The 9,459-nt window shown below is 46.5% G+C and overlaps 1 long non-coding RNA gene across 2 annotated transcripts; it reads right to left on the bottom strand.

The window, feature by feature from the left end:
* Positions 1-295: 295 nt before the first annotated feature.
* On the bottom strand, positions 296-1,230 carry LOC111827647. 2 transcript variants are annotated; one of them, XR_002831292.1, is made up of 2 exons: positions 898-1,230; positions 296-525 (listed from the first exon to the last, which is right to left on the bottom strand). It is a non-coding gene; the product is annotated as an uncharacterized LOC111827647 (long non-coding RNA). The 2 variants fall into 2 exon arrangements; XR_002831291.1 differs by lacking the exon at positions 898-1,230 and adding an exon at positions 788-881.
* Between the last annotated feature and the right edge of the window lie 8,229 nt (positions 1,231-9,459).

The raw sequence follows: 9,459 nt of genomic DNA, 5'->3' as shown, positions 1-9,459 counted from the left end.
CCTGGCTGGTGTCGCTCAGTTGGCTGGGTGTTGGGTGTAGTCCAGTGCACTGAAAAGTTGCGGATTTGATTCTGGTCAGGGCACATTCCCAGGTTGCAGGCTTGGTCCCCGATCCCCAGTAGGAGTGGTGCAAGAAGCAGCCTATCAATGTTTCCCTCTAACATCAATGTGTGTCTGTCTCTCTGCCTCTCCTTTCCTCTCTCTCTAAAAAATTAATTCTCAGTAAATGCCTAGCATACAGTAAGCCCTCCTTAAACGTTACTTGTTATTTTCACAACGGGGAGGCAAGAATATGAGAGGACTTTCCCTACTTTTTTATTCATTTTGTAGGTGCTTAAAGCTTTTTGGTTGTTGGAGGCCTTGCTGCCTTTGAGAGGGATCATTCTCATCCACTCCACGGTGAGCTGGTTGGGGACGGATGCTGGGAATCCACACGGTCCCACTTGGTCCTGAGCAGGATTCACAGCGGCCAGAGGATAGTGCGGGGACTGCTCCATCGTCGCCTTAGCAACCTCAACCCCAGACCTGGAACCGGATAAGATAGCCGCACGGTCTCGGAAAGCGGGTCTTGCCGAGGGCGGTCCACCCCTTGGTCTCCAGGGCCTGGTTCCCCCAGGCCGAGGAGCTACGCGGGCCAGGCAGGCACTGCTCCTTCCCGCCACATGGTGGCGGCAAAGAGCTGGGCTCCACGCCCCAGCTCGGTTGGGCCTCCTGGGCCCTGCTCCCCACTCCTGCCAGGCCAGGTCACCTGCATCCAGGCAGGGAAAACTGCTGGGTCTGAGCTCACCTCAGCTGGGCCCTGCATTCCCTATTCAGGTCGGACGTTCCCAGATCACGTGACGCTCTCCACCCTACGACCGCTCCTGGGGGCGCCCCGCCCAGCTGCCAGCCGCGTACCTGGCGAGTACCCGGCCTGCCCCTGCTCAGACTCGGGCTCCGAGCCCTCCGGGCCAAGACAGGCGGCCCGTCCCGCTCCCAAATGCGCCAGCGGGGGAGAAAGGCGGTGGGCGTGAGCTATGCATCCTCCGCTGCCTCCTACGGCTGCACCTTCCCTAACTTCTCTGGACGCCACGACCCTCGCCGCCCCCACGCCTTTCTAACGCGGGCCGGGGGAGGGTGATTAGGGCCAGGATGGCAAGGGGATAGCCCCGCAGACCCCAGAGGAGGACGGAGCACGCGCGGGCACGTGCAGGGGCGGGGCCTTGGAGGGGGCGGGGCCCTGGGCTCGGGTTACCGCGGGCCGAGGAGGTAGGGGAGGCGCGCGCGGGGTGCTGGGAGCGGGAACTGTGCGGAAATCGGGCTGGGGGAGGCGCAGGCCAGGGGGCAGGACCGAGGTCTGCCAGGGGTGGGGCGGGCACCGGGACGGGGGTTTAGGAAGAGGGGCCAACTGGACCTGGGAGTTGGATGGGCTAGGCCCTGGGTTGGACTAGGGTTTGGGGCCCAAATGAGAGAAGGGCCGGGGGAGTGAGTGGGGAGCGGGGAGGCAGGACCCGCCCACTTTCTGGGCAGGGTTCTTGGAATCCGCCAGGAAATACTGGGACTTAATCTGGGGACTAGATCTGGAGGCCATGGTTTGGATAGAGACGGCTGGTAGGGCCCTGTGTGTCATCGCGCCCATATTCCCCACATTCCAGGAGCTGCTCAGGCTTGTCCCCCAGTGTGAGGACTCGGCGGCTCCTCCTGCGCGCGCTGCAGGGCGGGTCCCACCCCGAGAGCCCCGCAGGGCTCCGCTGTCTGTCCAGAGCCCTCCCTCATCTTCAGTTTCAACAAGATTGGAGGAGGGGAGAGTCTCCGGGGCCACCAGCTTCGTCTAGAAAAATCTACAGGCTCCTGTGCCTTTTCTAGCCCCTGCCATCGTGGCTCCAGCAAACCTTACTCCTTAGCGGAAACATTAGAGGGGTCACCGCAGGGAAGGGGGAGGGAGCAAGCTCAGCGGGCTCCTTTCTGTTACAGTCTTTGCAAGAGAGGACACGACCTTGAGGGCTGAAGACGGGGTGCGGCTAACCCCTCCCTCCCAACCCAATAGCTGGCTGGAGCTCAGACTGCAGAGATAGACTGAGGTTCGGAGAGGCTTGGAGTCCTAGGCCGCCTGCCGTGCTTGTTCTGCTGACGGGACCTGGGAAACCCTCCCTGCCTGCTGTCCCCCCTTAAAATTTTTCCTTTTACCTAAAAGCAGTTCATGCATCTTAGTTAAAAAGTGAAGCCTTAAAAAATAGATTTAAAAAATGAAAAACCCTCATCTTCACTGCTGAGGTAGCTAAGGTGTTGAGTATCTTTCCAGCACACATTTAGTTTATTTATATACTTAACACTTAAATATACATATAAAAGGGTCACACTATACATTTCATTTTGCAACTTGCTCTACTGTGGACATTTTTCATGTCATTATTTATAGAAATACCTTATGTTTAACAAGTTTATAATATTCCAGAATATAGGTACCCCAGAATTCATTTAGTCCTCTACTGATAGTTTGTGCCTGTGTTTATAATCATCTTTATGGTGTTTTATTTTAAATTAAAAATATGTGCTTATTTGGAAACATTTGTTAAAATCTTGATAAAGGCAAAAATATTGATAAAGACAAAATAAAACTCACCATATTCCTATCAACTGAGACAACGACTTTATTTTGTCAGTTATACTTTATGGAACACTTAGTATATGTCAAATACCAGGCTCAGTCATTCACGGAACAGCAATCTGAGGTTTGGAGAAATATCTCCAATGAGGCTTGCCCAAGGTCACACAACTAGAAAGTGGCAGAGCCAGGAGCTGAGACCAACTTTATCTGATTCAAAGCTCTGTTGGCCGCTTGCTGTTAACATTGAGGTGTATTTCCTTCCCATCTTTTTTTCTATGCAACAGGACACAAATAGTCACATGTAAATATTCATGGCTTTTCCTGCTTCCCAGACTTAGCTAAGGAGAACAGAGGGAGAGGAATAAACCTAAGCAAAAGAGTGGAGTGGCTGGAGGAATTTCCTCCCAGTCCCACTCAGGAAAAGCTAATGCTTACAGAAGGGAGGGGAGTGAGCTGGCAGAGTCTGGGTGGTCAGGAATTGGGGGAAAAGGAGTTTCGGGAGCTACTCTGATAGCGTGGACCTTTGAGGAAGAAAGAAGATTCAGGAGGATTTTAAAAGGATGTCTTGCTGTGAGGTATGCTGTGTGAAATCCCTTCGCAGTGTCCTCCAGAGACCTTCGTTTCCTGTCAGTGCTTTTTGGAGTTAGATCGATTTTTTGGGGGGGAAGAGGGAGCAAGAATAAGACCAGCTTTATTCGGGTTCACATACATTTTGTATAATATTTTTACTTTTACGAAAATGACAGCCTCTCTGCCCTTGCTCACTGGGAACCTTCCACCTAAGACGACCTGCCTTTCCCCAGTCTTTCTCTATTTCCTCCTTCCTCTAAGCTCCACCTCTTACCCCTCCTATTGGCCCGAGGTCTTTGCAAGTATAGCCCAAATTAGGACATGTGATTGGCCTCTCTACTGGTGATCTGGTAGGCCATATTAAGAGGCAATTTTGTTATCACCAGAATCTCTTTGATTACAAGAAACTCTTCTGGTTTGTTGGTTTTCTAAATCTCTTGGTGTCAAGCTGAGGACTGTGCACCAGTTACCAATCCCAGGGGAGGTCTCTAAAACCTTCTAACCCATTACATCTTGTTATCTGAGTCGCCAAGGAAAACACAGGTAGTCAAGCACTGGATGGAACAATACTCCAGCTATTTTCAACCTTTTTCATCTCATGGCACACAAAACCTAATTATTAAAATTCTGCGGCATACCAAAAAAATATATTCTTTGCAGATCTGACAAAAAACGAAAGATATAAAATTTTGATTCATTCATACCAGATGGCTATTGTTGTGTTGGCTGTTGTCATTTTTTAATTTGACAATCTAAGGGAAAAGAGGTCAGTGCCTATGACTAAATAGTCAGGTCTTGCATGTTTTAAAAATTCTTGGAGCGCACTAGTTTGCCTGACATAGCACACTGGCTGAAAATCGCTGCTTTACTCACATAGAGAAGAGACAGAGCAAGATCAGCTTCAGGTCCAGCCAGTGTGCTCAGTGGTTGAGCATCGACCTATGAACCAGGAGGTCACAGTTTTATTTCTAGTTGGAGCAAGCAGGAGGCAGCTGATCGATGATTCTCTCTCATCATTGAGGTTTCTAGCCCTGTCTTCCTCTCCCATCCTCTCTGAAATCAATAATACATATAAGATTAGCTTCTTGAGCATTGGTCCCTCATGGCCAGCAGATCTCTCCTAGTGGCTAACACAGAACAATTTGCCTATGCTCACCTTTTTCCTGCCACAGTGGAAGGACCAAACTTGTTGTCTCCCAGAGAATAAATAGAGCATTGGGGTTGGCCAGATACTGTATGACTGATGCACATGCTTTAAGCAGAAACAAAAGAATACCCATTGCACCTAAAAAACAAGAAAAGATATTCCCACACAAAGTCCAGCACAGGTTGTATGGACTCTTGTCTTTTGGTTAGGAAGTGTTACAGGCCCAGGGCCCACTCCTATGCAGCAGAGTGTGTATGTGTGTGTGGGGTGGGGTGGGGGTGAGGTGGGGGTCAAAGGACTATAGACATGAAACTGCCTTCTAGCATGATTCTTGTTTCCCTCTTTGCATACTAAAAAGCTTTGAACTTTTCCATTTCTTGATCTCTGTTTTTCTCTTCCAATTTTCATAAGTAGTTCCCTTTACCCTTAGAAAATGTTTTATTATGGAAAATTCCAAACATACATAAAAGTAGAGTGAATGTAATCCATTGCCCTGTACCTGTCACCCATCTTCAATAAGTATCAACATCTGCCAATCTTGTTTCATCTACCTCCCCAATTTTCCCTCTGTCTGGAGTATCATAATGCTAATCCCAAACATTTTATCATTTCACCCAAATTATTTCATCATATATCTTTAACAGGGCTTTTTCCAACATAACTATCATACCCAACAAAATTAATAGAGTTCCCAAAAGTCATTTAATACCTAGTTTATGTTCAAATTTCTTTAATAATTTGGTTTGTTCCAACCAGGATTCAAATAAGGTTTACACAGTTCATTCAGTTGATATGTCTTCAAGTGCCTTTTAATCTGTGACAGTTCCATTTTTCTTTCTTTATGAAGGCTATTTATTTGTAAAAGAAATCAAAGCACTTGTCCTGTAAAGGTTCCCACATACCAGGAGGTTGGGCTGATGGCTTCCTGATGGGGTCGTTTACTTGTTCTCTGTCCCTTGTATTTCCAGCATACTGAAAGTTAGACCTAGAGGCTTGGTTAGACTCAGGGGTAATATTTTTGGCAAGAACTGGAGGTGGTGCTATGTACTTATTATTACATTACATCAGGAGGCATATAATATTTCATTGAAATGTTTTTACTGATTGATCCATGGGTTCAGGGCTCTTAGCCAGCTTCTCTTCATTATAAAATTCCCCATCAACTTTTTATTGGTTTTTAGCACCCACTAATGATCCATTATTTCAGTAGGTGTTACAAAAATGGTAATTTTCTAATTTCTGTCACTTTTTGCATGCATTCGTTGGAATTCTATAAAAAAGAACTTTTCCTCATTCATTATTTGATTTTTCTGAAATAGTTTATACAAGAAAGACAGGATAAATACTTGATTCCTCTCACGTATTTTTATAATTTGCCTGAGCTCCTTTGTGAAACAAGGTGTTAAAAAGGGGGGGCAGGCAGAGCAGTAGAATGGAAAGAGCAAAAGTCCTGGATTTAGACAGAATCCTGACTCCATCACTTATTCCTTGTGAGATCCTGGACAATCCTTCTGGGCCTCAGTTTCTTTCATTGCAAATTGGGGAAACTGACCCCCAACTTGCCCAGAAGTTGAGTAGAATCATTTCCAGGCCTAGATCAAGCAGTTCCTTATACAGGAAGTAAAATGTATTCATTGTGGGAAATTTATTTATTTATCTATTTTTAAATATATTTCATTGATTTTTTACAGAGAGGAAGGGAGAGGGATAGAGAGTTAGAAACATCGATGAGAGAAACATCGATCAGCTGCCTCCTGCACACCCCCTACTGGGGATGTGCCCGCAACCAAGGTACATGCCCTTGACCAGAATCGAACCTGGGACTCTTCAGTCCGCAGGCCAACGTTCTATCCACTGAGCCAAACCGGTTAGGGCCATTGTGGGAAATTTAAAGGATGCAAATAACACAATAAAGGGACTTTACGCCTTGTAAAAAGCATCTAGCACATGCCTGGCATATAGTAGGTGTTTTTTTTGTTGTTAATCCTCACCGGAGGATATTTTTTCAATTGATTTTTAGAGAGAGTGGAAGGGAGGAGGAGAGACAGAAACATCAATGGGAGATATATCTATTGGTTGCCTCCCGCACATACCCCGACCAAGGCCCAGCATCAAGCCTACAACTAAGGTATGTGCCTTTGACTAGAATCAAACCCGGGACCCTTCAGTCCTTGGCCGCGCTCCAACCACTGAGCAACTGGCTAGGACTGTAGGTGTTTTTGATAATTCCCGTTTGGCTCGCAGGCTGCCCTATGTCAGCATCCTCCTGGAGGAGTGCAGATTTCGCCAAGATGACTCCAGCCTCGGCCCAAGAAAACCCTAGGAAGAATGAGAGGGAGCGAGAGGGAGGGAACAGGAGGTGGATTCCTCTGGTCTCATGTCAAGAGCTTATGAACTGCAGACAGACCTGCCACAAACTTGCAGTGAGATCCTGGGGAAGTCACCTAATCTCCCGAGCTACAGTTTCTCACCTGCAAGATGGAGGGTGTCAAGACTAACCTGCCAGCCCTAGCTGGTGTGGCTCAGGGGATAGACCATTGGGGTCCCGGGTTCAATTCTGGTCAAGGGCACGTACCTTGGTTGCAGGCTTGATCCTGGGCCCCGGTTGGGGCACCTGCGGGAGGCAACCAATCAATGTATTTCTCTCACATCAATATTTCTCGCTCCCTTTCCTCCTTCTTTCTACTCTCTAAAATTCAATGGAAAATATCCTCAGGTAAGGATTAACAACAAGACTAAGCTGCCAGAGTTGTTGGGAGGGCCACATGGAGTTGTTGGGAGGACGGCGTGAGATGTGGATCTAGAAATGCCCACCTCAGTGACAGCCCATGGGAGGTGCTCAGGAAATGGGAGTTCGCTTGATCTGAGTGAGAATTCACTTTCTGAGCTCCCATCAGATGTAAAGTCACTTACAATTGTCTCCTGTCACTTACGGGCTGTGTGAGGCCTGGCTTCGAACCCAGCTTTGTCCTAAAAGTGCTATTGAGTTGGGTAAGCCTCTTCCTCCCTTTAGACTTGGATTTCTCCATCTGGGAAAAGGTCAGATTAGGGGTCAAAATCCAAATGCCCCCAGGAGCAAGCAGGTAACAAGTGAGTGAAATGGGTGAGGAGTTGAGACAGTAGGGGTGGTGGGGATATGGTGAGCATGCCTTACCTAAGAGAGGCTGCCACTCCATTGCAAAACAGGAATGTGAGCCCAGGTGTAATGGCAAGTTATATGAAATATTTAGTGACCTGTTACGGACCAAACAAAATAAATGTAAAGCAGGGCTAAGAGCATGGGCACTAAAGCAGGAGTTCATGTGCCAGCTCTACCACTTAATAACTGTGTGTCCTGGAACAAATCACTTAGCCTCTCTGTACCTCACTTTTCTTATCTGTAAAATGGGAATAATTATTGTACCTACTTCACAAGATTGTTGTGAGGATTAAATGAGCAAGGATGGGACTAGGGTGAGAGGTTAATAGAGTGAGGTTAATGAGGGTGCATTTGGGTGCAAAATTTAAGAGGGCACCAAAAAATTCTCAACATTCAAGATGATTAACACTTTCATGTAATATTTTAAATAGTGAAAAGTAATGCAAAAAAGGTGGTTCTTTCTCCTGGGAGCCTTACTTTCCCCTTCTCCCCTCCCTGCACCTCCCCATCCCACACATTACCTTCACCTTTCTCTCTAAGCTCCAAGGGCCCTTCTTTTGCTTCTGTAACCTGTTTCCTGAGCCTATGCAGCCCAGTTGGCTAACTTCTACTACCTCCGTAACTTTCTAAATAAACTTTCTCTTATAATTTGAAAAAAAAGTTATGCATAAGAAATATACACGATGAACAAAAAATAATCAACATTCTGAAGAAAGACAAAATCTGACCTTACACGTGACCTGGCCTAACACCTTCACGCTAGTCCTGGCCCTGTGGAATTCTGTCTATATTTTAGAATGAGATGATACACAAGGAGAACCCCATCCCACCTCCAGGCTCAGAGGTTCAAGAGTAAGAGAGAGAAAGCATTTGACTTTGTTCACTGCCATATCCCCAGCACCTACAATGGTGCCTCAAACATGGTGGGATCTTAATATTTGTTGAATGAAGAAAAAAAGAGAGAGAGAGAGATGAAATATGCTGAACCTTAGAACAGTGCCTGACAACAAGTAGGTGCTCAATAAAATAACAATAATTATGAGTGAGAAGATGATGTCATTGGGTCCTATTCTGTCTTTGGGCCAATGGTAAACCTAGTGTATTTGACACACAGAACAGATCATTTTTTAATCCCAACATGACAGACTTATCTTCAATAATAATCATGAAATAAAACAAAATAAAAATAATGGCCCTGGCCAGGTGGCTTAGTTGATTGGAGTATTGTCCTGTATACCTAAAGATGACAGGTTTGATCCCAGCTTTTGGTGCATATAAGAGGCAACCGATCAATGTTTCTTTCTCACATCAATGTTCCTCTCTCCCTTCCTCCCTCTCTAAAATAAATTTTTAAAAATATATTTTTATTGCCCTGACTGGTTTGGTTCAGTGGATAGAGCGTCAGCCTGTGGACTGAAGGGTCCCAGGTTCGATTCCAGTCAAGGGCATGTACCTTGGTTGCAGGCCCATCCCCAGTGGGAGGTGTGCAGGAGGCAGCTGATCGATGTTTCTCTCTCATCAAACATTGATGTTTCTAACTCTCTATCCCTCTCCCTTCCTCTCTGTAAAAAATCAATAAAATAATATATATATTTTTATTGATTACAGAGAGGAAGGGAGAGGGAGAGAGAGAAACATCAATGATGAGAGGGAATCATTGATTGGCTGCCTCCTGCACGCCCCCTACTGGGGATCAAGCCCACAACCCAGGCATGTGCCCTTGACCAGAAAGGAACCAGAAACAAACCAGAAACGACCCTCAGTCCGCAGGCTGACACTCTATCCACTGAGCCGAGCCGGCCAGGGCTATTTATTGATTTTTAGAGAGAAAGATCAATGTGTTGCTCCACTTATTTATGCACTCATTGCTTGTTGGCATATGTGCCCTGACTGGGAATTGAGCCCACAACGTTGGGATGACGCTCTAACCAACTGAGCTACCCGACTAGGGCTCCAATAAAATATTTTAAGTAAAATAAAAATTAGAGCCCTGGCTGGTTTGGCTCAGTGGATAGA

The sequence above is a fragment of the Myotis lucifugus genome, unplaced genomic scaffold (assembly GCF_000147115.1).
Source record: "Myotis lucifugus unplaced genomic scaffold, Myoluc2.0 scaffold_197, whole genome shotgun sequence".
NCBI lineage: Eukaryota > Metazoa > Chordata > Mammalia > Chiroptera > Vespertilionidae > Myotis > Myotis lucifugus.
Note: the sequence above shows the minus strand (reverse complement) of the source record. Positions and strands in the feature narration are given on the sequence as shown.